Source organism: Bidens hawaiensis, unplaced genomic scaffold (assembly GCF_021521415.1).
Source record: "Bidens hawaiensis isolate Kalapana, Puna unplaced genomic scaffold, B.hawaiensis_p1.1 tig00033507_1, whole genome shotgun sequence".
Taxonomy (NCBI): domain Eukaryota; kingdom Viridiplantae; phylum Streptophyta; class Magnoliopsida; order Asterales; family Asteraceae; genus Bidens; species Bidens hawaiensis.
The window spans coordinates 100,532-125,916 of record NW_027495744.1 but is presented as its reverse complement, the minus strand read 5'-3'; the positions used below and the strand labels follow the sequence as shown (position 1 = coordinate 125,916).

At 36.8% G+C, this 25,385-nt stretch overlaps 1 pseudogene across 1 annotated transcript; it reads right to left on the bottom strand.

Moving 5' to 3' along the window:
- Window positions 1–817: 817 nt before the first annotated feature.
- Window positions 818–25,153, bottom strand: LOC143584950 (protein S-acyltransferase 24-like; annotated as a pseudogene). The gene is made up of 13 exons (XR_013144467.1): window positions 24,979–25,153; window positions 10,893–11,033; window positions 10,699–10,811; window positions 10,077–10,156; window positions 8,804–8,967; window positions 8,597–8,735; window positions 8,421–8,520; window positions 8,276–8,333; window positions 8,117–8,188; window positions 7,936–8,034; window positions 7,782–7,860; window positions 7,550–7,698; window positions 818–1,177 (listed from the first exon to the last, which is right to left on the bottom strand). The product of XR_013144467.1 is annotated as a protein S-acyltransferase 24-like (transcript).
- Between the last annotated feature and the right edge of the window lie 232 nt (window positions 25,154–25,385).

The following is a 25,385-nucleotide window of genomic DNA, read 5'->3' as shown; positions in this document are numbered from 1 at the left end:
TAAGTATATTATAAATTTTATTACAATAAATAAAATTAAACCCAAAAAATATATAAATATTAAAAACGAGTAAAGTAAAGCAGCCCCCGTAATACGGGGGATAAAAACTAGTATAATATATTTCATGATAACGTTGTTATGTGTTATTCGTGTACCCGACACTTGAATGACACTGATTAACTAAGCATTAATAGAAAAACTTGGTAACAAACTGAAAAATGATTATTAATAGCAATACACAAGCATGTTTCACCATTTTTAATAACGAAATGATTTATTTTATATGCAACAAATCATCTGCCGCAAAAAGGTTCAAAATAAGATGTTCGTCGGATGGTTTCAGTTTATTTGGTTTGAAGATTATCTTGAGTTGAAACCAAAAAACAAATCGAATTATGAAAGCTTAAACCTGAGCTAATAATTAAACTAGAATTTGGTTCACCTTTGTTATTGAATTGAATTAGTCGAAATGAGATTAACCTAAAACAGTAATTGCAACTCAATTCGATTTTGGTTTAAAACCAAACCCAAAACAAAATATATAATTCAATTCGGTTTTAAAGTGATCTGGTCCAGTTTTCAGTTTAATCGAGTTGAAACCGAATAGCGAACAACTCTAGCTCAACTGGTGTTAGAGTAAAACCCGGTCCAGACCACGATACCTCAAAACCATTAATCAAGGTTTTGATCAATTTATATTTGAAAAATTAATCTCCAAAGCCTTGGGTGTCATGGTATAAACTGGAAAAAAAATATGGAAAGGAATATTTTATAAGATCAAACTAACTCTATAAGTTATACAACATATCATGTCGTCCCAAAGCGATATAACTTACAAAGTAACCATGGCCCGTGAATTCCGGGCTAAACCTAGACTGCCTTGATTCCCATGGTTGTTATGCGTTTTTGACTTATTATTACTCATATCAATAGCATGTGTGTTGTTCCCGTTTTGAAGCGGGCTCAAACCCCTGGTACTTATAGGCATCAAATTAATCTCATCGGTTTGACTCGCTTCAACCAACTCTATATCTTCATTGTAACCGTTTATAAACAAATCCGAACAGTTTTTCTTGCACCCATGATCATACGGGTTTCAAAACCGACCTCCGGGCCCTCTTAAGTAGCTATACCGCATCACGTTTGCCATTTCATTTGTGGTTATGTTACGACCAACCTGCAGACGTCACTATCCCGTGATTAGGCTTGTAAACAAATCGGACGAGCACAAACGGGGCATGTTCATGGCCATTCATTTAATATTAACAGAACAAACAATTGAACACGGAAAATTTAAAAAATTGAGTTTTCTTGTGTTCGCTGAGATAATAACTGTGTTTGTGGTCGTTTATGTTCGTTTTTTAACATTAACAAATGGTTCACGAATGGACACAACTGAAAATAGATGAACATGAACATTAATATGTTAGGCCTAAAAGCATAACAGAACTGGACAAAATTATAATGAGTTAGAACTAGACTAAACTGTAATGAAACTAAAAATTTAACAAACTTAAAACAATTGTAAACTAACAAGCCTAAACAATCGTAAACTGACAAACATAAATAAACATGTAATGAAAAGTGTTGTAGTGAAAGGATGTTTATTACTCGAATGTGTAAATAATACAAAGAGAGACACATCTGTATATACACAAGTAAAACCCTAATTACAACCCATAATAGGCCCATGGGCTTTAACCAACTACATGGGCTAAAACCCTAACAAATACAAAATACAACTAACATTCCTCCTCAAGTTGGTGCATAGATGTTAATCATGCCCAACTTGTTACAAATAAAATCTATCTAGGTTTTCCGGAGAGGTTTAGTGAGAATATCTGCAAGTTGAAAGGTTGTCTTGATATGAATTGGTTGAATGGATGGAGGATCTGCTTGTGTGCCTACTACTCGGTCTCTGATAAGGTGGCAGTCAACCTCAATGTGTTTCGTCCTTTCATGGAATACTTGATTCTTGGCTATATGGATAGCTGATTGATTATCACAGTATAATCGCATCAAGTCTTTAGAAATAACCCCGAGTTCTATGAGAAGACGACGAATCCATGTCATTTCTGATGTTACATCTGCCATAGCTCTATACTCCGATTCAGCGCTCGATCTAGATACCGTGTGTTGTTTCTTACTTTTCAATGATACAAGATTTCCTCCAACGAACACACAATATCTAGTGGTAGATCGTCGTGAAATTGGACAACCTGCCCAATCTGCGTCTGAAAAACCTGATATCCGACCATCTCCTTATTCCGTGAAAGCATCCACTCGACAATGACCCTACAAGGCCTGGGGTGGCCTTGAGATATCTTAAAACACGAAGAACAGCATCCCAGTGAACGGTGTATGGTTCAGCCATGAATTGGCTGAGAACACTTACAGTGAAAGAAATATCGGGTCGTGTGACGGTTAAATAATTAAGTTTACCAACCAATCGTCTGTATCGCTTAGGATCTTTCATTGGATCTCCTTCCTTTGGGAAGAGTTTCTTTGTAGGAAGCATTGGGGTATCAACTTGTTTGCAACCCAGTAAGCCACATTCAGTCAACATATCAAGGACATACTTTCGTTGAGAGAAGTATTCATTGTGGAGAGCGAGATACTTCTATGCGAAGGAAATACCTCAATCGACCTAAGTCGCTGACCTGAAACTGAGACTGAAGAAACTGTTTGAGTTCGGTGATCCCCACCTCGTCATCACCTGTGATTATAATGTCATCCACATAAACAACTACAATAATCCTTTTCCCTTTCTGGTGTCTAAAGAAGACAGAGTGATCGTAGGCACTACTGGTCATCCCAAACTGTCCCATAACACTAGAGAATCGACCAAACCATACCCTAGGAGACTGTTTAAGACCATATAGAGAACGGCGTAGTCTGCAAACTTTCGAGGCCTCCTCGTCAACAATGAACCCTGGTGGCTGCTCCAAATATACCTCCTCCTAAAGAACACCATTAAGAAAGGCATTCTTGACATCAAGCTGGTGGAGCGGCCAATGATTAATGACAGCAAGAGCGATACAAATACGGACATATGACATTTTAGTAACCGGCGAGAAAGTTTCATCATAATCAATACCATATGCCTGAGAATACCCTTTTGCGACCAACCGAGACTTTAAGCGGTGTAAGGAGCCATCCGGGTGTAGTTTAACTGTGAAAACCCAACGAAAACCAACAATACTCTTCCCTTTAGGAAGTGTTTTAAGATCCCATGTATGATTTGACCTTAGAGCCCCAATTTCATCTTCCATAGCCTGTCGCCATCCTGGGTGAGCGAGAGCGCTCGTCACATTTCTTGGAATCGGGTAGGAATCAATGGTAGTGGTATAGGCATGAGATTCAAGAGATAGATGGGTGTAGGCAACATAATCCTGAATCGGGTAACGAGTTCATTTTCGTGGTTCTTTGCGAAAAGAAATAGGTATATCGGGTAGTGGTGCACCAGGAGGATCATAAACAGGTGTTTCGGGGGTAGTTTCTGGTAAAGGTGTAGGATCGGGTAAGGATGTATCGATGATAGGTGTAGATTGCTCGGATGTAGGCGGAAGATCTGAGGATATTCCGGGGTTATGGCCTGATTGTGAATCAAGCGTCTCTGATAGTTGACCCTTAACCCTCCTAGCATATGTGAAAAGTAATGGCGGAGGTTCTGTCGGTGGGTCAGGATCAGCAGAGACCGGATCAGTAGAGGGAACTGACACAAGAATGATGGGGAGAAAGGGAGATGTGGGTATATCGAGGTCGGGGAACGGGTCAGAAACAGGAGTGGAACACTCGGGAAATTAAGAACATGACTCATGAAAGGTGACATCGGCACTAGTAAAGTAACGGTGAAGGGATGGGATATAGCACCGATACCCTTTTTGAACCTGTGAGTAACCAAGAAAGACACAACGAATGGCTCGGGGATCAAGTTTGGTGGTTTTCGGACGATGGTCATGAACATAGGCAACGCAACCAAAGACTTTAGGTGCGAGAGGAAATGAAGTACCTTTGGGAAATAGTATAGAAAACAGTGTTTTACCATGAAGGACGGGTGTGGGCATGCGGTTAATCAGATATGTGACAGTGAGAACGGCATCTCCCCATAAACGATGAGGAACACGTGTTTGGATCATGATTGTGCGAGCAACATCCAATATGTGACGATTTTTGCGTTTGGACACACCATTTTGTGTGAGATGTATACGCACACGAAGATTCATAAATAACGCCGTTGGTTTTTAAGTATGAAGAAAATTCGGTGGAAATATATTCCTTGGCATTATCAGATCGTAAAGTTTTAATGGTGGTGTTAAACTGGTTTTGAACATAAGCATTAAATTCTCGAACTGTGGAAAATACCTCACTACGAGATTTCAACAAACAAACTCAAGTAGTGCGAGAATAGTCATCAATAAAGGTAATAAAATATTCAAAACCCAACGTAGATTTGGTAGGACAAGGACCCCATACATCAGAATACAAAAGTTCAAAACAAATACTGACTCGATTAGACACTCTAGGGGGATAGGGACGCCTGGTGTGTTTACCAAGTTGATACGACTCACAATGAAAATTAAAAGACGAAAGTGGTAAATCTGGTCTCATTTGCCTCAGAACCGCTGTAGAGGGATGACCTAACCGACAGTGGTCTACCTTGACTCTTGAATCACAAGCATTTGCTGTAGAACACGCTGTAGGATGTGACGGGAAGGTTAAGTGGTAGAGGCCTCTAGATTCAAAACCTGTGCCAATCAGACGGTTCGTCCCTAGATCCTGAAAGATACAGTGAGTAGGATAAATTTAGCGGAGCAATTGAGTTGTTTAGTAAGTTGGCTTACTGAACAAAGGTTATCAGGAAATTTAGGAACAAACAGAACAGACGAGAGGTTTAAGTTGGACGAGGTGTTAATGGATCCAACTCCAAGTACAGGGCAGGAAGATCAATCAGCAACTCGAATTAGTTTGTGGGAAACTTTATGAAGGTTGGACAAAATACCCGGGTTCGCAGTCATGTGATGAGTAACTCCCGAATCAATAATCCAAGATGAAGTAAGACTAGGAAACGTACCTGAATCGGCCGTATTGGCATGTGGTGTTGGGGTAGGTGTCTGAGAGGCTAGAAGATGCTGGAGACGACAATAGTCCTCTTCACTAAAAGTGTAAGCAGGAGTGGCGGTTGGATCTGAAGCCTCACCAATGGCAGCCAAACGAGCTTTGGGACGAGGAGGTGGCTGGCTTCCAGGAGGGCGATTCGGGCAATCCCATTTTGTGTGACCTAGTTCCTTGCAATAGTGACAAACAAGACCACCACCTCGTCCAATACCCTTTTTGTGGGTCATATGAGAACCTTGACCAGCACCTTTACCAGTAGATGTATACATAGCCGATGTATCAGTAGGAGTTGGAGTTGCACCATGACCATACATTTCCCGTAATAAATGATACGTTGATGCAACCGAGGATGTAGCGGTGGGGTTGCTCAACAATAATGGTCTAGCGCTTGAATACTTAGGTGATATCCCGACAATGAAGGTCATGACATCCATCTTGGCGTTTCGCTCCTCCTGAATCTTCAAATCAGTAGTGGGTGGAAACAAAGTGCAAAGCTCATCTTGGAGTTTGGAAAATCGTGTAAAGTAGTCGGTGAATGTGGAATCACCTTGCTTAGCCAGGCCATAGGCTTGGACCACAGAATATGCATGAGAAATAGACTCTTTAGCCGAGAAGGATGAAGAGAGATGATCCTACATTTTTTTCACGGTGGAAAAGTTTTGAGCAATAGTAAGGATTTGTGTGTCCATGGCATTCCATAGTGCCATTTGGATTCCGTTATCATCAATTCGCCATTCTTTGGAAATCGGGTCAGGTGGCGGTAGGGTGAGATGGTCGACTTTGTCCATACTAGTAAGACCCTTTTGGACAAAGAGACTCCATGAACCCCAATTTTTCGAGTCAAGCTTAACGGGAATGCGAAGGACAGCAGAATAGTTGATAATACCTGGAGCAATCTGGCTTTCAGTGGTCTTTTTGTCTTCCATTGAATCTGAAAGTTAGTGTATCGAACAAATACGAGCACACGAACTGAGACAGAAAACTAAAAGTCCCTGAATTGAAAAACTAACAACACAGGGAGGTGCGGAAGAGAAAAACAACAGATTTGAAAAAAAATCCGGTGACCGGAAAATCAGTCACGCGCTGGCGCGTGAGAAACATTGACGGCGGTCGAGCGGCGCGTCAGGCGGCAGTCAGCGGCGGGTTTTTGACGGAAGGTGATTCGGAGGCTGCTGGTTACGTTGGTGCCTGCGGTGATGGTAGGGGATGTCACGAAAAAAGATTTCGTGACCAAACAGTAGGTATAACGAGGTCAAAGTTCATTTCAGATTTGGTGGCGGACTAGTCAGACTGTGGTTCGGATCAAATGGCGGCTAGGGTTTGGATCGAGAGCCGTAGCTCTGATACAATGTAATGAAAAGTGTTGTAGTGAAAGGATGTTTATTATTTGAATGTGTAAATAATACAAAGAGGGATGCATCTATATATACACAAGTAAAACCCTAATTACAACCCATAATAGGCCCATGGCCTTTAACCAACTACATGGGCTAAAACCCTAACAAATACGAAATACAACTAACAAAACATAGCCAAACGAACAAACAAATATAAACAAACGAACTAAAACGAAGGTTCAGATTATTATACAAAGGGGGACAAAAATGAGAAAAATTTGTAGCCACAAAAAAAACCTCAAAAAAATAGTGAAAAATTAATTAAAAAATAATAACTCAAAATTTAATAATAAAACGAAAAAAAATAAACACACAAAAATGTTTCCACCGTCTTCCTCATTCTAAAAAAAGACACATGTTAAGGAAAAATATCATTGTCTTTTTTATTTATCATTGTGTTTTTTGTTTATTTTCGTCATTAATTGTGTCTTTTTTCCTTGACATTGTGTCAATTTTTCTTGATATTGTGTTATATTTTGTTCGGCACTGTGTTATATTTTGCGATCTATTGTGCATTTTTTATTTATCATTGTGTTTTTGTTCAATTTTTTCATTGTGTCTTTTTTCTCGGCATTGTGTCGTTTCGTCGTTTTTTTGGAATGGGAATGACGGGGGAAACATTTTGGTTTTTTATATTTTTTTGGTTTTTTATTTATATTTTGAGTTATGATTTTTTTTATTTTTTTTTGGAATTTTTTTCGGGCCACGAATCTTTCTTACACTTCTCATTTTTGTCTTCCTTTGCATTTTAACTTTCCCCCCAAAACAAATTTAATCGAACGAAGGTTCGCGAACATAAATGAACGAATGAGACATATGTTCATGTTCGTTCATTTAGCTAACTGAACAAGCATCGTGTTCGTTCGTTCACTTTATAAACAAACATAAACGAACTTTTTGTCGAACCGTTCACAAACAGTTCTGAACATTCGGTTTGTTTACAGCCCTACCCCTAATGATTTTTTTTAGTGTTGATGTGGCATTTAACCATTGCAATGTTTTAATATAACGAAGAGTGGAGTGTGAAGACGTACCTGAGTAACTTGCATAGTTGTTAATGTGAACACGCCCGTGAAGAGAAAACCCTCAGAAATTATACATAATAGGGCTCCGGTGTGTCGGTTACCAACATGGTTCAGCCACGCCCCAAAAGAAGACGGAGCCGATGGGTCGGTCAAAACTCCTGCATTAAGATTTTCCATCAGACTAAAAAAGTCAACCGAGCAGGATTGACCGATTTAGGTAGATTTAACGAGGGAATAATACTTGTGAGGGCAACTATGCCAGTTATTATCATGGCAATTACTTCAAGAACAAGGAAGCCCAGAAAATCCCTTTTATTCCTATGCAATTATGGTGTTCAAAGGTATTATTTATAACGAGGTCAATAAGTCATTCAACTTAGAAAATGTAAACATACCTTGCCAATGCAATTAGACACCCATGGGAAATGATGGTCAAATTGTTCAACACATCGGTCACATGTGGAACAATGCTTTGAGCGAATAGGTTGAACAATCTACTCAACAAAGTCAGACAAGCCAACAAAAAGTTGTAAACCTTGAATCTGTATGACATAGTTATAATTAGATTTACCTTACAGTTACACAAAGTTGAGACCAATTACCTGCTAGCAAAGCAGGATCACTTATCTCAATCTTCAATAAAGGCTCCTAAGAGAACTAAATAATTCAATCACTGATTATAATTTATAATAATAGTCAACTTTTAATTTAATAACAATAAGCAAAACGACTTACATCGTCTTTCAAACTATGTAAACCATGCCGTTTGGTTTTAACATAACCTGGATCTTTGCTACAAAAGCCAGCAGTGCACTCGCGAGTCAAAAAAGATCAAATTTAACATATTTTAATAAGAAACAGGAAAACAATTAAAACATACCGGCTACACCGATAGAACATTACCAATCCTGAGCTTGCCAAAATCACACCAATCCATGCAAACAATGCAGAGCCAGCTGTCATTTTTGGCAAATCTGAAGCTGAAGCCACAAAGTGAAATATAAGTCACATCTCATCAAACTTATATATTATAACATCCAAAAGTTAGAAAAATACCCATAATAACCAAATTAATATACGTCATTAGTAGCACAAATATTACACACACGAGTGCTAGTGCAAGCCCTAGTTTTGAAAACCGCCCCAGTGTACCTGATCCATCCCACCATTTGTCTAAAACCCTCATAGCATTCCCCTGACACGTCAGATATTATTATCAAACATTAATTATGAAAAATGCTTATTTTGAAAGTCAATACCTACAAGGAAAAAAGCAACTTGTCGGTGTTTTCTATCAGAAGCGAGCTGAGCTGGTGTAAGACCCGTGTTGTCGGTTGCTATTAAGTCCTCCTTTTTTCCAGCTTGCGCAAGGACTTTGCATGCCTCTAAGTTGCCTCTAATAGCATCCCAATGTAGAGGTGTGCAGCCTGGCACAAAAGATATAATCAATAACAATCAATCAATCAATCATGCCCAGTAAAATCCCACCGACAGCAAAGCTATAAGTAGGGTCTGGGGAGGGTGGGATGTAGGCACACCGTACCTCTATCCAAAGGAATAAAGAGGTGGCTTCCAGAGAGACCCTCGGCTCTAAGTACATGTGTATGAAGCAAAATAAAGGAAATCAAAGTTTAACAGTTATATAAAAACTACTACTAATTATAATAATATTAATAATAAGATCACATTTTAACAGCTATATAAAAGCTAATAATAATTATAATAATAATAATAATATATGTAAGGGAAATACCATTATGGTATGTGACCTAAATAAGTTAAGTCTAAGCCCTAAGGTATTCAATTCTCTCAAAAAATCCTTAACTTTAATTCTACTTCTCCACGAATTCCTATCCTCAACCATGTCCTCGGAGAGGTTTAGGTCTATCAAATCATGCCTAATCCTCTCATCCCAAGTCAATTTCGGTCGTCCTCTACCCCTCCTCCCCTCTATAGTAATGTTTTCTACGGATCTAACAGGATTCGTCGTCTGTCTTCTCTTTACATGTCCAAACCATCTCAATCTCCCCTCTCTTATCTTGTCTGCTATGTTCGCCACACCTAATCTCTCGCGAAACACAACGTTTCTTATTCGGTCTAGCCTTGTGTGCCCACACATCCAACGTAGCATTCTCATTTCTGCTACCTCCATCTTCCGCACTTGTACCTTCTTGATGGCCCAACAATTTGTTCCATATAGCATTGCAGGTCTAACTGCCACCCTATAGAATTTTCCCTTTAGTTTAGTCGGGAAACTCTTGTCGCACAATATACCTGTGGCTGCTTTCCATCTACACCATCCTACCTGAACTTGGTGGGTCACATCACTGTCTAATTCCCCATCGCTCTGTACAAATGATCCTAAATACTTGAACTTCGTTACCTGCGGGACCACCTGCCCTTCAATTGTGATCTGTGCGTCTTCATTGTCGTTTATCCCACCAAAATCACAGTGGAGGTATTCCGTCTTAGATCGGCTAATCTTTAAACCTTTTGTCTCTAAGCAAGTAATCAAGAATATATATTTAAATAATACCCTCTTTGTCTTGGCGGCCTCTATATGCATCCAAAAACAGAAGAAGGCGTATGCAGTCTGCAAATCCTTTATATGCAGCCCTACAAATTGACACATAGGCTTGTAAACGAACACAAATGAAGCATGTTTGTTTCGTTTGTTTAACACGAAAAATTAAACAAATGATCTTTTCTTGTTAATGTTCATATTTATTATTTAAGAAAATGGACGTGTCTGTGTTCGTTAACAGTATAAAGAATACTTCACGAAGGTAAACAAACAAACATGACTGAGCCAAAAGCCTAAAACTAGTTAAAAGTAATGTGAAGAACAATGTGTTATTAAAACTATACTAAGTAGTAACGGGCAAAAACAAAATAAAAGAAATTATTAATGAACAAACTTAAACACATGTAAACTAACAAATATAAATGAACGAACATAAACAAATTTAAATGAATGGAAGCTCACGAACGAACAACGCATGTTCATGTTCTTTCATTTTACTAAACGAACAAATACTTTGTTCATGTTCATTCATTTATTAAATAAACCAACACAAACAAACTTCCGGCTGAAGAATTCAGGAACTGTTCATTGGTTCGGTTCGTTTCTATGAAAGTTAGTATTTTTATGTAAGTACCAATGCAAAGGACTTCTTCCGTCATTATCAGGTACATTGGGGTCTGCATTCCATTTTGTCAGGATGTGATAAAGTAAGGCTGTTTGACCATATTGTGCAGCAACAAGAGTTGCCTGCAAAAGACCTCAAATTGAATAAATGGTTATATAACTCAGGATAGTAATAATTAACATGTAATAGTATCAGATACCAACCTGATATCCATATGCATCAGCAGCATGAATGTGAGCACCTTCTTGAAGTAAAAGGTCCGCAACTTGAATACCTCCTCGAACAGCACCCCAGTGTAATGCTGTTTGTCCAGTAAGATCTGCTGCGTTTATATCTCCACCGTGCTGCAAAGTTTATATTAACGAAATAACAACAATGTGATCTTAGTCATAACACAACTCATGACCAGATGATATTAGATGGGATTGACAACAATGTTTTCAGCTAATTTGAGTAAAGCATCCTTCCCCTGGCAGACTAAATTATAGCAGGGTTCAATGCTAATTCATTTAAGTGTCTCTTTAGACTTCAATATTCTCACTTTTGCAGTAAATTAGTGTTATGCGACATAAGATTTAGGTATCACATTGGTTGCAAATTCAACACCATAATAAGAGCATGGCTGGTTAATTATCAAAAACTTGAACGGATACAAGGATGGTGCCTACAATTAGAGAAGTAGATGGTCTGCCAAAGTTCAAGAACCCAAAAAACAGGTATAAAAGCAACTGTTAAGCCTGATCTCCTACTTATACAATTATATAGATATAGCATCTACATTTTGAAAATCATGAGACGCTTTGCTTTTAAAAAGCACGAGGTGCCTAGGTTTTAGAAAGCACAGGACGCATCGGTTTTAAAAAGCGTGCGATGCAGCAGGGAAACAAAATTCAAGACGTTCCTGGATCATATTTGTACCGCGTTTTGGCACGGCCGATCCGGAACGGAAATCGTGGGCAGTTGAGCAATCCATGTGACTATGATTCTGAGCCAAGCTGAAGCACAAACCGGATTTTGTACACGAAGTGCAAGGTATAGTATATAAAAAATATATATTTCTTATAGGCTTCTATCATCACCTATCCAAAATTTAGACAAAAAAAAAGATCTATATACAGTTTAAGATATTAATAACCTAGATGTATAACCTGAAGTAGCACAAAACCTCTATGATACACTCAATGTAAAATCAACCAAGCTATATGTACAATAAATAAACATCAAGAAACAAGAAAAGAATGCCTTTCTAAAAAAGAAAAAAAAAACATGAGATTTTCTTGTCTCTCTATCGCAGGTATTTCAACTCCATCTCCATAGATGGCTAGATCTACGCCTTACAGTTAGGCATGCTTTTTAAAACCAAGCAAAGCATGCCAAGGTGAGGAGTTCCATAGAGCCGAGGAGAGAGGCGCAGACACGCACCCGACCATTACTCGGCCAACTTCTTGAACAAGGACCGATGCTCTCACACGGTCCCATATTGCAAAATTACTAAATAATGATAAAAAAACAGTTGTTTTCTGGTAAATACTATTGTGAACGATAGAACAGATCACAATGTATGTATCATCGGATTCTTTTACTTTTGTGATGATCGTCTCAAAGATGATATCGTGAACCGGGGTAAGAACGGGGTTGGAAATATCATATTTATTAACAACTATAGTTGTCAATAGCAAATAACATACCATAGCGACAAGCTGACTATATGCTTAAAGCGACATGACTATATGCTTAAATGGTTGTAACAGTGTGTGTCTAGGAAAAGCCAACAGGTGGAGGGTTATTAAGAGCGACCCATTGCAAAGCGGAATAGCCGGCTGAGCAACAGGTGTAGGATATGGGTCACACTTTATTTAAAAAATAAAATAAATTAAACGCTAACGATACTCTTGTTAGTAATGGGAAATATTCTAGTACGATACCGTTTACAAAACTGAATAAATACAAACTTTTATATTCAAACTTGATATGATCCAAAGTCTTTAGCGGGTAGTTTAACAAGTCTTCATGTAGTATCCTTGGCTTGTGTCTTCATCATATTTGGTCTTCGACTAAGCGCCTTGACTGTAGAAAAAAAATAATAAAACAAACAAAATGTTGACGGTTGAGGCTGAGGCACGTGTTCAACACGCTTCCCTTAAAACATATTCTGCGCCTCTACTTAGACAACACGTCTGTTTCCCAGGGTACAACAGCCGAAGCAGTATGTACTGCCGGGGAAGGCCACACGCCCGATGTTACACCAGATAGTTTAGTGTGTTAGAACTTGGAAATATGAAGATGAAGTTTAGAGAGTACTCATTTCCAATATTTCTTGGAAAAAGAAATATACTAAGTTTTCTTTTTTATGATCATCCTTTTGTTTTATACTTATATTCTCTTTCTTCTTATTTTAACCAAGGCACAAAGCCTCTATTTATACATAACCGTTAGGACTCATGAAGAGTCTAACAATAAGTCTCACTTATGTACATTCATTGTAACTTAATTCTCATTATGGTATAATTAAGAAAAGTTTCACAAGATGTACATGAAGAGTCTTACATTAGTCTCACATTCATTAAAAATTTTCCAACAATCCCCCACATGAATGGAGATCGATGAAACACACACAAAATATCCAATGGAACCTCGACAGTTAAGTATTGCAAGATAGGTGGGTGTTAGCCTTGAACCTTCCTTTGTGAAGCATACTTAGTCTCCTAGCAGTTAGTAGACGTGATGTCCTTGAACAAACCCCCATTTGTGAAGACGACAATACACTTCACACAATACTCTCCCTAGCCGGGCACATCCCCTCATTATCGTGTCCATTATGGTCCTGGAACACTAGCCTGGTTCTGTGAAAGCTCTAGGAATTGCGCACCCCACAATTTCATTCGAAGCGACCCCACTTCTCTTTCACATAAGTGATTATCCACAAATAATTAAAAGCATTAAGGTTATAATGATTTACACAAACCATTAACCATATATTATGTTTAGCCTCACAATATGTCACTGTTGTTATGGGAATGGCCTCGGAAGTAATTAGACTTCCTTTATAATTTAGGAGGATATAGATATTAGCTTATGTGTCAAGTTGTACATAAGTTAAGCCCCCTCAGTGACCACCCATAGATATATAATTAGGTTGTCCTATTGAACTTAGATCTTGGGATCTCCAGTCAACTAAGTTAGGTTTTAGTTTATATACTATATTCCATGGGCTTTAGTCTCATTCCACAACTCGATCTCATGTCAACCCTTAGGTTGTTGGATCCAAACCATTATCTTTGACTTCGTCAAGTCGGTTAAGATAATTTGCTATTGAGATCAGTTATTGTGATGTGTTATGAACTCACACATTCGTCTTGCCTTTTTAGTCAAACATTAACACTCTTCACCAAACTTTTGGTTCTAGTTCCATGTCTTGGCTTTTGAATAACATGAATACTCACTTCAAGGCATACACATCTTTACTATGACCCTTGTGTCTTCCACTTGGTCATGTTTTTGAAATGTCAAACTGAATTACAATTATCCTTATTGCTTAACCTTCCAATTTCAAATGCAAGATACCTCCACATTAATGTGTTATTGGATAAGATCATCCAACTTTTGGATGGGGTAAACAAAGTTTCTTCCTTTATACACAAATATAAGAAATTATCTCAATTACCATTTCTATGTACCCCAAAAGGGTTGTTTCATAAATGGCTTCCCCCACATTTCTTGCATTTTGACATAGTTTACTTAAGTTTATTTATGAAAATAAATCGACACTCGTGATATGAACAAGACCATGTCTTGAATTTAGTCGATGCTTACTCATAGAGCAACACATGCCCTGGAGTAACCTTTCACCAATTGCTAGCTTTTAAGCTAAAGTTGTCACAAGGTTGTTATTTAACCATCACAAATCTAAAAGGATCACAAATTACCATCTAGGACATACCTAGAAAGTTGAGGTCTTCCTATGATCCTCATAAGTTATATCATTTCCTTAGATTGAATGAAAATCCTCTTTAAATTTGTCTAAACACAAATTCATTCTTGTGATGTGTGTGTTTTAAATATTTCGCGTTAATTAGTCTTTGAAAAGCACCATAATTAACAAGTACTAGTCTAGCATGCTTTAGACTACAATACTTTAACATGTGAACAGAAGATGCATCATTCTGATTCTTCACAGCCATCACAATATCACTTTGAAACATTCAACCCTTAGTTTTAGACAAAATTATGAGACTTATCACAATCCCAAACCTTAATATTTTGGAAAGTCTCACAAGTTATTGTATATAGAACATACATAACCTTTTCATTCATTTAAGGAACATAACTCTTTTGCCTTTGATCTTCAAGGCTTCACCATTGAATTATATGGACTTTGAACATAAGTCTTAATCTGAATCATTTTGATGAATACATTTATTACCACCAACATGACCGCTACTCGTCTACAATCACTATTATGTTAAGAAAAAGTCAACAAGATTGACAATCAAACTCTTGGAACTCACACTTGCATAAAGTGAATTTTACATTTTATTGTTGTCTCTTTAAACTATTTATTGAGATACTCTCTCCAAATGAAAGTCAAACTTTCATATAGTTAAAACAAAATGGATGAGAGTAGAAACACATATTCATCGTTATTGTAAGCATATTATAATAAATCTCTTAAGATTTACTTAAAATTAATTACAATAAAAACATAATAGATCTCTTATGATTCACACTCGGTGAATTTTCAAAGATGAATATTCAATAATATAAATATCTCATTAACGTGTATTATGTTACAATTCACATTTAGTGAATCTCCAAGGAGTTAAATACGTTATCAACATATATTAATTCATATGTTATAATTCATACTTATTGAACTTCCAAGAAGTTTAATTTCTTGTTAACATATATTAGTTTATATGTTATAATTCACACTTAGTGAATTTCAAGGATTTAAGTATAATAATCTTGTGTATTTCATCTTAATACACTCACCACGTTATTTCATGACCCTCTCATGATGTGGTTATACATTTGATGTGTCGTCTTAGACTTTAGTAAAAGTAACAACTCACAAGTTGTTTCTTATGCAAACTTTTTTTTGAACTATCAATATAAAATTATCCTTTTTTCTAACGTAATTTTTTCGTTAAAAAATCTATATAAAAGAAATTGTTCATCACGATAAATATTGTTGTATTTGGTTGTAAAACTGCATGTGTTATCCGAAGATATTGAACACAAAATAATAATACAAACGAAACTACAACATAAAGTGTAAAACACCTTTTAAAAATTCAATCAATGGATACACATACGACATTTAGACATTAAATTGTGTTATTAGCTTCAACACTTTCATCATCTAATCGAAATCGTCTCAATGATATCATTTAATGTTATGTATTGAGGTACTCTCTGTTACGTCCCATGTAAGTGACACTGGCCCAACGGTGCAGTCTCGACCCAAGCGTGTCATTAACAGGCCCACTCGTTTTCTCAACTGATTAGAAAGTTATAATATGCAAAGTCAAATCTCAAATAAGGAAGACACGGATTCATGGAAAGAATTGTGGGAAGAAATCACTGGACTTCCATAATAAACATGTGGCTCTCCTTCAAATTAGTTTATTTCCTTTGTTTATTTTGAAAGTATTATTCCATTTCCTTATTTCCATTTCCAAGATGATTTATATAAATTACCTCTTATTTTCGTTAATGAAATCATCAGAAAAAGTTATCTCATACCCTTCTCCTATGTGTTTTCTTGGAGACCTGGTTCATCTCGAATAGATACATAACACTGGTGCTTTCATTCACGTACGATAATGCCTCCGCGTCGTGAAAATCCAACCATGGAAGAGTCCATCGCCGCCTTGGCTGAAGCACTCTCGTCCAGTTCCAGATAAAATTCTCTAAAGATTGACGCTCTCACAACCCAAATCGCATCTCAAGCTGAGCAAACAACCCTCTTGATTGCAGACCTGACTAAAACAGATTCTAAGCCTTCGTTCACAAAACCATCCCTACCAGAATATACCCTCGAAATAAGACCACCCAAATTGACCTTGTCTACATTCGACGGTACAAACCCGCTGGATTGGTTGTTCCAAGCCGACCAGTACTTCGCCTTTTAGAAGACTGATCCCTCACAACGATTAACTATAGCGTCTTCCAACATGTCGGGAGAGGCACTCAGTTGGTATAAATACCTACACAACAATCGTCTCTTGACCACGTGGGACGATTTCACCCGTTTACTTGAAATCCGATTCGGTCCATCTTCATATGAAAATCATCAAGCCGCTCTTTTCAAGCTTTGCCAAACCTCGACAGTCACAGCTTACATTACCGAGTTTGAACGGCTAAGTAACTGTGTCATCGGCTTTCCACCGGGCGCATTGCTCAATTGTTTCTCGTCGGGCCTCCGCAAAGATATTCAAAAAGAATTGGCCATACATAAGCCCCAATCTCTTGCCCATGCCGTTGGGTTAGCAAAATTGGTTGAAGACAAGCTCAATGACATCCAATATCGTCCTAAACTAAACCCTCCTTTTCGCACAACACCTACTGTTTCATTATCACCAATCCCACCCACCACTACTTCTAAACCATCCACCACAAACACATCCACTCCATCAATACTACCGACACCCACAGTTACCTACCAAACATTGCCTTTAACCAAGTTATCTCATGAAGCACTTCAACAACGAAAGGCCGCAGGGTTGTGTTTTTGTTGTCGGAAGAAGTACCACCGCGGTCACCGATGCAACCCTCCACAATTTCATCTCATAGTCGACAACGACTAAACTTACGAGCAACCGCCACTGATTGATTTTGGTAAGGATCTACTTTCACAGGACGAGCAACCGGCTCAATCTCAACCGGAAACTATAATTCACAAACAATTCATTTCATTGTCACCAGCAGCCCTACTCGGGGTGGCATCGCCAAAGGCGCTACGGGTCACGGGTTTTATTGCGGGTCATTCGGTGACTATCTTAATTGAATCGGGGAGCACTCATAATATTGTACAACCACGTGTTGCATCTTTCCTAAACCTTGAGGTTAATCCTATCCAGCCCTTTTCGGTAATGATAGGGAATGGTGAGTTAATACGTTGTGTCGGTTATTGTCCCGAAGTTTCATTGATTTTAGCCCAACATTCATTTCCAATTCCTTTATTCGTCCTTCCCAAAGAAGGAGCCGACATCGTTTTGGGAATCTCGTGGTTGAGTTCTGTGAGTAAAATTATAGCAGACTTTTCGGTTCCTTTGATCTCCTTTACACATCAGGGAGAGAGTATTACACTCACCGGTGAACCAATGTCATCACCTGCAAGTTCCACTACTATCCACCATCTTATTCACAAGGATGCCATTGCATCCATGCACACCCTAATTTTTCAACATGAACCTGACTCACCCACTTTGAGCACCCCTCCACACCTTAACCCAAACATCCAAACCTTACTCCAAACCTTTTCCCACATATTCCAGACCCCATCCACCTTGCCCCCGCCTCGTCAACACAACCATCACATTCACCTACATCCCAACAGCCAACCCGTTAACGTCCGTCCTTACCGTTATCCTTACTACCAAAAGGAGATCATGTCTAACCTCATCAAGGATATGTTGTTGGAAGGAGTCATCAAACCAAGCACTAGCTCGTATTCATCCCTCGTATTATTAGTCCGCAAAAAAGATGGCACTTGGCGTTTTTGCATTGACTATCGTGCTCTAAATGCACTCACCATCCGAGACCGATTTCCTATACCTACTGTGGATGAGCTCCTTGATGAATTACACGGTGCTCAAATATTTTTTAAATTGGATCTGAGAGCGGGGTATCACCAGATTCGAGTGGCGCCAGAGGATACGCAAAAAACGGCTTTTCGTACCACCGATGGTCACTACGAGTTCCTTGTCATGCCATTTGGGTTATCGAACGCTCCTTCCACGTTCCAAACTGCAGTGAACGATATTTTTAGTGCCGTTCTTCTTCGATTTGTGTTGGTCTTATTTTGTAACATTTACTTTTCAAACCCGAAAACCTGACCCATTTTAAATTTTCGGTTTTGTTTCTAATTAAATTTATATATTTTTATAATATTATTAATTAATCTCAATTTTCGTTAATGTATTTTACGTGATCATTTCTATACAATTATACATTTCACCACCCTTGTAGTATTACATACTCATTTAAAACATTCATAATCAAGATCAAATATTTATGTACATGTCCCATACAATTTACTAGAATTATTATTTAACTGCAACTACTACTTTTATTATTTATAATTATTATTAATTTTATTATTATCATAATCTTTTCATATGTTACTTAACTAATAAAAACTAATGAATGTTTAAATTCAATAAAATTTATTAAAATAGTTAAACCTTTTGAATATCCTATTAAACAATTTTTAATTTGTGTTTTAATTATATTAAATATGATTAATTTTCATAATTTCCTTAAGACATAACAACTCTATATTTTCAATATAAAAGGAGGACAAATCCTTCATTATTTTCACACCTCAATCCATTCTTTTCTTAAGTTTAAGATCACTAACAAGTAAGTTGTTACCATTTCAAGCATTTTATAGCTTTCGTTTTGATTTTATCTTGAATGTTCATACTCGTTCATAAGTTGTTCTTCATGATCATGTTACTTTTATCATAAAAATATTATATCTTGGTTTTAAGAATTATTATGATCATGGATATCCAAGATAAACACTTTGATTTTTCTAAATCTTAGATCAAGCCTAGTTATTTTGCAAGAACAAACATGAATATATATTTATCTAAATCTTATGATTCACTGATCATCATAACTTATAAACTTTATTTTAAATAAGATTATTTATAAAAATTTCTTTTATTTAAAATATTTTACAATAGATATAACATACTTCATATATTTGAATTAATAATTGAGTAAATTAATTATTGTTTATTTTATTTCAACATAACTACTATTTATGATTTTCTTTAAGAGAATTCATGCAAAACATTTAAGTTAATTAATTAATTATGTTACTTAGAAACAAATGTTTAATCATAATTTTTATTAATATTATTATTTAATCTTATATTAATAAGTTATAATTATTTGTCTACAAATCATTCTTCAACTAATAAACATCAAATGATTTATATAAACTTTATTCATTTTTGTTAAAATCATTAAAAATCCCCAAGTCCCCATTTACCATAAGTTAATTAACTTTATAATTCCGGTAGCTAATCCTTGATTTTTGTATCTTCGTTATTATTTATGGTTTCGTGAGATTCAATTGCTTCGTTTGTTAACTCGCTTTCGGTTATTATTTCAAGTTGTCTCCAATATCAAATGTGAGTTTCTCACACCCCCTTTTTACCTTTTTACTATTTTGGGGGTAGCATATATATCCTATCAAAATTCAATTTCGTTTATTTATTATTTACAAACTACAATTCGCATCATGGACTTGTGTGTTTACTTGTTACTTGCTCAAATATTACGTGCATGGATTTCTTCGATAAGTATGATCATACGCCCCCCCCCCCCTTTGCACCCATGGACCATTTGTTTCTGGTGGAAAAGGGACTCTGATCTGAGTACGTTGGTGCACAATCCCAATTGGAAAATACCTTCATTTATTCTTTACACTCATGGACCATTGTTTCTAGTGTAAAGAACCCTTAAGTGTTTTTCACAAGTTTTCATGAAATTATATGGTTTTTATGTAGTATTTAAACTGTGTGAACTCACAAACTATTCAATTAGTTGACTTTATTTTATATATATGTATATATATATATGTATATGCTACAGGTACTTTCATTAGAGGATGAAATGAAGAGGATACTAGAAGTTAGGTTATCTAGATAATAAGCAAAAAGATGTTTGTTTTGTTCCTTTTCCCTTATGTTTGTTCATTTGAAATAACTTGTGTACTTGATGTTTTGGAATGAAATAATGATAATATTGTCACTTAATAGCGTCACATGTGTTTTGGGCAATCTGTACGTCACACTCAGGCGTTTCCGCTTTAGCCGGGGTGTTCCAGATTGGTATCAGAGCCGTGACTATAAGATAGGACATTAAACGTAGTGTTCTAGTTGGTTATAGTTTATTTTCTTAATTGTTAGGTTGCATGATTAGAAATCATGTTAGCCTAATTTGATTGTTCAATGTACATTATTTGGGTATTATTAATCAACGTAGCTTACGCCATCTCTTGAGGCAAGTTATCCAAACACCGGAGCAACACAAATGGGCAAGTAAATTGATCGGGTATGATTTTGAAGTCTATTACAAACCGGGTAAATAAAACCATGTGGAAGACACATTAAGCCGGATACCCGATCCACAACTACCTACACTGTCCGCACCATATTTTTCGTGGCTTCATGAACTCAGAGACTACTATACGACCACCAAAGAGGGTCGGGATATGCTTCGGAAAATTGCGGAATCTCCGGATAAATACCCGAATCAACAATTGCATGATGGGTTGATTTATCATGATAATAAGCTTTTTATTCCGATTCTTCCTTCCCTACGTCTCAAGCTACTGCATGAGTTCCACTCCAGCAAAGTAGGGGGACACTTAGGAATTACTGCTACTATCAAAAGGATTAAATGCTCCTTTCATTGGTCCAACCTTAGAGATGAGGTCACACAGTATATTAAAAATTGCAAGGTGTGTCAACAAACTAAGTACTCTACACAAAAATCTTATAGTTTGCTTCAACCCCTTCCCATTCCTAATCAAGTTTGGGAGGAAATATCCATGGACTTCATTACCAGCTTACCCCCATCAAATGAAAAACCGTCATTTGGGTCATCGTTGACCGGCTCACCAAGTTCGCACATTTTATTCCATTACGACCCAACTGCACAGCCACCTCCCTTGCCACCATATTTCTCGATCAAGTTTATAAGTTACACGGTCTCCGTAAAAGCATACTCTCAGACCGCGACCCCATCTTTCTAAGCAAGTTTTGGAAAGAATTGTTTAACGCGGTGGGTACGACTCTCTTGCATTCAAGTGCATACCATCCTCAAACGGATAGCCAAACCGAAGTGGTTAACCGTACATTGGAGAGTTAGTTACGATGCTTCGCATGTGATGAACCAAACCGTTGGACCAAATACTTATACCTAGCTGAATTTTGGTATAACACGAGCCACCATAGTTCCATCGACATGACACCGTTCCAAGCACTTTATGGGCGCTCACCGCCTTCTTTAACCCACTACACGCTCGATAAAAATCAAGCCATCACGGTAGAGGAAACCTTACTGGAACACTAAAGAGTACTAGACCTACTAAAATCCACGCTGCAAATAACCCGACAACGAATGGCAGATCAGGCTAATAAACACTGCCAAGACAAAGAGTTTTCGGTCGGTGAATTTGTGTTGCTTCGTTTACGCATGTACAGGCAACAATCTGTAGCTTCTTGGGTTGTCGAAAAGTTAAGTCGTCGTTACTATGGTCCTTTCAAGATCATTGATCGTATCGGGAAAGTCGCATATCGTTTGGCGTTTCCACCGGGCTCACATATCCACCCGGTCTTTCATGTTTCGTTGTTACGTGCTTGTAAAGGGGACTGGCAGTCAGAATTCACTACCTTACCCCCGGATTTTATAGCTACAGTGCAGTCCACTGATGATTCCGGTCTTGAGGACAAGACCGCTTTCGAAGGGTGAGATAATGTTACGTCCCATGTAAGTGACACTGGCCCAACGGTGCAGTCTCAACCCAAGCGTGTCATTAACAGGCCCACTCGTTTTTCAACTGATTAGAAAGTTATAATATGCAAAGTCAAATCTCAAATAAGGAAGACGCAGATTCATGGAAAGAATTGTGGGAAGAAATCACTGGACTTCCTTAATAAACATGTGGCTCTCCTTCAAATTAGTTTATTTCCTTTGTTTATTTTTAAAGTATTATTCCATTTCCTTATTTCATTTCCATGTTGATGTATTTAAATTACCTCTTATTTTCGTTAATGAAATCATCAGAAAAAGTTATCTCATACCCTTCTCCTATGTGTTTTCTTGGAGACCTGGTTCATCTCGAATAGAACTGTAACACTCTCTCAAATAGAACTCCATGCACACATATCCTCATTCTAATATTGAAACTAAACTTTTGAGCAAATATGTTCAAAACAACCTTAAGTTGCTACAATTACATTTAAGTAACGAAACTTGAACAATCAATTTTGTTTACACAACACGAAGTTGTTTTCCACTATAGAGTATACTTGATAACGTTATCTTAGTTTAACATGTGCTACTTTCAGCACGAGTAGCGAACCGTTTTGAATTATCTAAAATATGCAAAACTTTTTTTAAAAATCATTCTAAAACATTTCTTTAGTTTTGCAATATATTATATTAATAATATCAAAAAGGGTTTATAAAATCAAAACCTAAAATATCAAATGGTTTTATATGGTTTAGGTTTAATACTCATGTACTAAACGGTTTCTAGAACGCAAGTAAAAAAAACATATTATAACGCACACGTTATAAACTTGAACGTTCACATATAACATTTTCCAAGGCTAGAGTGTATAAATGAAACCATTTCTTATTATTTATAACGCATACGTTAGAAAAGTAAATATTTACATAAAACATTTCCGGTCAGTATTTCTAACAAACAAGTTAGGACTTAAACATTTACAACACGTAAGTTAGAGACTATACATAAATGAAACATTACACGTTGAGCCAAAACCTTTTTAACTGTTGGTTTTCTAGTGTATAGCCCCAAAGTCGCTCCATTAACACCGAGTTAATACTTGAATTATTGGTAACTTAATTGGAAAAATATGAAAATAAACCCGTGAAAGCTTTTGTTCACTATTTCACCAAAACACACATGTACGTCTCACTAAATATTTTCTAACACGCCCATTAGAAAATTAACGTTTACACAAAACATTATAAATAAATCGTATCTTACATGCATGTTAGATATTTAGACACACTTTTTAAACATATTATTTTATAAAAATAACCATTTCTAACACACATGTTAGGAAACAAAACATTTACAAAAACTGATAAACCCAATCTAACGCGCACGTTAGATTATTAATGTTTACAAGAAATGAATGGTTTACTTAAAACCATTTCTAACATAATTTTTAGACATAAACGATTGCAAAAATCGTTAAACAAAACAAAAAAAAAACCCATTGGTTTCCCAATACCATTTCTAACAGTATAGTTAGAATTCAAACGATTACAAAATCGTTTCTAAGACCAAACGGTTGAATCAAACATTCGTTTTGTAACACGGTATAGGATTTAAGAGTGCACCATGATCTCTAAAAATCCAAACACAACAAGTTGTACTACGCACTTAATTTCCCAAAAATAAATAATTATAAGGTTATAATCTTTAAAATATTTTTATTTTAAACCATTTCGTGAACCCAAAATCCTTATAAATAAGGTTTTAAGATTGTAGTAACAATCTCACGAAATCTGTTTTAAGATTGTAGGACATGAGTCACATTTTATTTAAAAAATAAAATAAATTAAACGCTAAAAAGACTCTCGTTAGTAATGAGAAATATTCTAGTATGATACCGTTTACAGAACTGAATAAATACAAACTTTTATATTCAAACTTGATATGATCCAAAGTCTTTAGCGGGTAGTTTAACAAGTCTTCATGTAGTATCCTTGGCTTGTGTCTTCATCATATTTGGTCTTCGACTAAGCGCCTTGACTGTAGAAAAAAAATAATAAAACAAACAAAATGTTGACAGTTGAGGCTGAGGCACGTGTTCAACACGCTTCCATTAAAACATATTCCGCGCCTCTACTTAGACAACACGTCTGTTTCCCAGGGTACAACAGCCGAAGCAGTATGTACTGCCGGGGAAGGCCACACGCCCGATGTTACACCAGATAGTTTGGTGTGTTAGAACTTGGAAATATGAAGATGATGTTTAGAGAGTACTCCTTTCCAATATTTCTTGGAAAAAGAAATATACTAAGGTTTTTTTTTATGATCATCCTTTTGTTTTAGACTTCTATTCTCTTTCTTCTTATTTTTAACCAAGGCACAAAGCCTCAGGTTATACATAACCATTAGGACTCATGAAGAGTCTAACAATAAGTCTCACTTATGTACATTCATTGTAACTTAGTTCTCATTATTGCATAATTAAGAAAAGTTTAACAAGATGTACATGAATAGTCTTACATTAATCTCACATTCATTATAAATTTTCCAACATGTGTGTGTATAGGAAAAACCTGTATGATGTATTGAGCAGCAGGTGGAGGGTTATTAAGAGCGGCCCATTGCAAAGTGGAATAGCCGGCTGAGAAACGGAGCAACCTTGGGACTCTGAAGGTTCTCCAGATCACCGTAGGCAGCTGCAGAGTAAACACCATCAACTCCGGTTGATTGTTTGATCTCAGACGGCATCGTTACAGGTTAGGAATTGTTAAATCAACAACATATTGTTGCGAATTAGGGTTTGGGAAAAAAAATTGTATTCAAGTGTTCACTATAAACTATACAAATGAAACTTCTCCGTTTGTATTGTACTTTGTTTTTCTTTCAACTAATATTGTGTACACCATCATGACCCGAGTTCCATCGGCGACTGATTACCCGTGCTAAATGCAGCTCTCTACATACAAACACTATTTTCTCT